Here is a 4,125-nt window from a genome sequence, read left to right on the forward strand (position 1 = left end):
TTTCGCTCCAACGGACTGGCCTGTCCTGCCCCGCCAAAACCCGCCAATTTGACGGTGCGGGTTGGCGGGCTCCAAATCCTAACTCGACCCGCCTTTTTTTAGCGGGTTTAGCGGGTCGGTCCGACGGATTCAACCTGTTTTGCCACCTCTATATTCTAGTGACCTGACAAACCATCCCTCAAACCCTAATTTCTTCCTGCCAATGCAAACTCCTCCCCCATCTCCCTCCCTATCGCATCCCTCTTCCTCCCCATCGCAACCTCCCTCATTCTGCCTCCCATCACAGCCCCCTCTCCAACGCACACTCCCCCTCCCTCAACACCACAACTCGCACAAATAATCACCTCAACAACAACAACAACCCCAACACACAGTTTCCTCTCTCTCCCAATCGCAGTAACAACTTCAACAACAACAGCAACCTCTACTGCAAGAACACCATCAAGGACTACCGCCATCACCATCGGAGCTACAACAAGGCCTGAAATAGCCGCATCTCCTCAGCTTCCCAGCCTTTCTCTCTTTCTCTATTTATATTTATATATGCATGTTACGTGTTTGTGTAAATGTGTGTATGTGTGTGTGTGTGTGAATGGATATTGTTATTATTATTGTTATGGTCCTTCGTGAAGAGAAAGAAGGAAAGAGAAAAAAGAGAGAAGGAGGAACAAGCAAGGTTAGGTTCTGAATGTGCAGGTTCTTCTGTTAGTTCTATTTGGAATTTCGATGATGTTGTTTCTACTGTTATTGCTGCTTTTACTACTACAATTAGGGAGGCAGAAGTAAAGGAGAGTGTGTGTTGGGGAAGAAGCTGCGATGGGGAGGGAGTGTGCATTAGGTAGGTAACGGCTGCGATGGAGAGAGGGAGGGGGAGTGTGCGTTAGGAAGGGAGATGGCAGCGATGAGTAAGGGGAGGGCTACGATGGGAAGGGAGATGGAGGGGGAGTCTGCGTTGGGGAGGGAGGGCTTAGGGTTTGGGGGTGGTTTGCCATGTCACCAAAATACGGTGGTCATGTCAGCATAGTGTTTGTCGGAGATTTGCTCCGGCGAGCTCGTGGGTACGCTTGTCAAATTTTAAAAATTTTTAAGGACCATTTTGTCAATAACAATAATAAGGTACCAAAATGTCAGCATTTGAATTTTTCGGGTACTGATTTGGTCATTATTTCTTTGTAGTTAAAAGATGTAATATTGTGTATGACTTCACCTTGAAGAAATTTGAAAAACAAAATATAGCTTATTTTATGTCTTTTGAGTCCGAAAAATAGATATGGCATAAGAAATTGGAACATGCTAACATGTTTTATGTAAGATTTCAGATTTTTATAAATTAAATAATTAGCTATTTATGAGTTAATATATTATATTGAGATATAATTTTTAAAAAAATTATTTTTAACAAAAATAATTAAATAAATTTTTATAATTATTGAAATTTAATTTAATTATTATTTATTCTATTAAATTTAAATTATTTATCAAAAAATAATTTAATAAAATAAAAATTAAATTTTTTATTATTCTTCTTTCTTCTTCCGGCCATTAAGGAAGTAGTAACAAAAGCAAGTCAACGTGGCTTGAGTTTAGGTAAGTATACATATACATATATCACCAATTCACTTTTTATATTAATCATCATTATCAACATCTTATCTCTCCTCATGAACCATGAAACCATAAGCAAAATGAGAGAGAAATCCCGTGAGAGAGAAAAGAAATTAAATGTCTCAATGGAACCGTGATTTTCAAACTTCAATTTTTTTTATTAGTAAATCTAATAAAAAATTTAATTCGATAAAAATATTTATATTTTTTTTTATATGTTCACATTACTTTTGTCCAGTAGAAGTTCACAGTAACATAGTTCTTCTTTTCCTTAAATTCGCCAATTAGAATTTTAAAAGGCACAGATAATTTCTGACGATTTCCTCTTCAACAGTTCGGTCAAAAAACTTCTCTAAAACTTTCATTGATTTTGATTTCATATAAAGGTAGAGGATTTTATTTTAAAATTAACAGTTTTCAATTTAAGGATACCCAAAAATATAGTAAATAATTACAAATATGTTAATAATCATAATATTATTGAGTTTAAATTTTTTGCTGTGAATGATTGGTTGTGTTTGTGACTAAGTTTTTTGTTATAAAAGTGAATGGAAATTGATTTCTTAATTAGAAGTAGTAATTTTGAGAGTTTATAAATAATTTTACAATGATTGGAATTATACGTTGATTATTGAGAACCTTATGTTTGAAAAGTGTTGAAGACTGGTAAATTGTCGAGAAGTTATGGAAGTGAGGGAGCTCGTAAGCGTGGTAAAGTCAAATCTTAAAGGGAGGTTCTGTTTGAGTTCTTGTAAAAATAAACGTAATATATAAATAAAAGAATAGAGGTAAGTAGCGCTCGGACTTTTAGTGCGATCATGAGATGCTAAAAGTTAGGGTTAATTGACGAAGATATCACTTGTGATGCTTGTCAATTGGGCAAATAAATCAAAAGCTCTTTTAAAGTCAAGGATGATATCTTAAACAAAAGACCATTAAAAATGCTACATATTGATCTTTTTAATCCTACTAGGAAGGAAAGCTTAGGTGGTAAATACTATGGCTTAATGGTGGTAAATGACTATACAAGATTTGGATGAGTTCTTTTTTTAGCTCATAAAAATGATGTTTTTTCAGCCTTTTTTATTCTATACAAAAAGATTCAAAATAAAAAAATTTGAAAATTATTTCGATAAGAAGTGATCATAAAAAGGAATTTGAAAACTAAAATTTTGAATCATCTTGTAATGAATTTGGTATTTCTTACAATTTTTTATGTCCTAAAATACCTCAAGAAAATGGGGTTATTGAGAGAAAAAAATAGAAGCCTTCAAGAAATGGCTAATAAAATTTGTATATAATTTATTTAAATTTAAATAATATAAAATATTAAACACTAATTTTTATTTTTCAATAAATATCGTATTATAGTTTTATATATTTATTTAATTATTACCGGGTCAAACAGTTCGATCACTGACACATCGGTTGAACACTAACCCAGTAATTCAGTAACTTCGTCGGGTTAATTGCCAATTCGATTTTGATAACTATATCATATATGTTACCTTTTATGAATCTTTCAAGTGTTATTGAAAAAAATGATGCAAGAAAGAAAACTGAACAAAACTAAAAAAGAATTCAAGAAGACAAATCAGAACCTACATTGGAATGGGTTGTTCCTGATTTTGCAGATCAAATTGCAGGAGACAAATCTGTTTTGTCTCCTACCGAAGCAGAGAATTCTAGGGATCTCAACAGCACAGAACCCAATCATATCAAACCTGAGATTACCTCACCAAAACTTACAGAAAAGAAGTTCTTGAAGAACTATCTACAAGAATTTATTATTAGAGATCCATCTCAAGGAATTACCACAAGATCTTCTAATAAAAAGAGGATAAAACTAAATGATCTTGCTCTCATATCTCAAGTGAAACTTCAAAATGTGAAGAAAGCCCTTGATAAACCTTCATAGGTCAAGGCAATAGAGGAGGAACTGGTCTAATTTGAGAAGAATGAGGTTTGGACAATGGTTCCAAATCTAAATATTAAGAAAGTAACAGGTACCAAATAGATCTTTCGAAATAAATTGGGTGAGAATGGTAATATTATTAGAAACAAAGCTAGACTAGTAGCTCAAGGGTATGACCAAGAGGAAGTCATTGACTTTGATGAGTCATTTGCTCTACTTGCAAGGATGGAAGCAATAAGATTATTGCTTGCATATGTGGCCCACAAAGGGTTCAAGCTTTTTCAAATAAATGTTACATGTGCATTTTTAAATAGATTTATTGATAGAAAAGTATACGTAGCACAACCTCCCAGTTTTCAAAATAAAGCTTTTTCAAACCATGTTTTTAAACTCTCAAAGGCTCTTTATGGTTTAAGAAAAACTCTAAGAGTTTAGTATAAAAGACTTAGCTCTTTGTTTTTGAAAATTAGTTTTCAAAGGGGTACTACGGAACAACTCTTTTTATTAAAGAATCTAATAATAATTTCATTCTTGTTCAAATTTATGTGGATGACATTGTGTTTGGATCGAATAATGAAGTTTTGTGTGCTGATTTTGGAAACTTA

The sequence above is a fragment of the Arachis duranensis genome, chromosome 5 (assembly GCF_000817695.3).
Source record: "Arachis duranensis cultivar V14167 chromosome 5, aradu.V14167.gnm2.J7QH, whole genome shotgun sequence".
In the NCBI taxonomy this organism is placed as follows: domain Eukaryota; kingdom Viridiplantae; phylum Streptophyta; class Magnoliopsida; order Fabales; family Fabaceae; genus Arachis; species Arachis duranensis.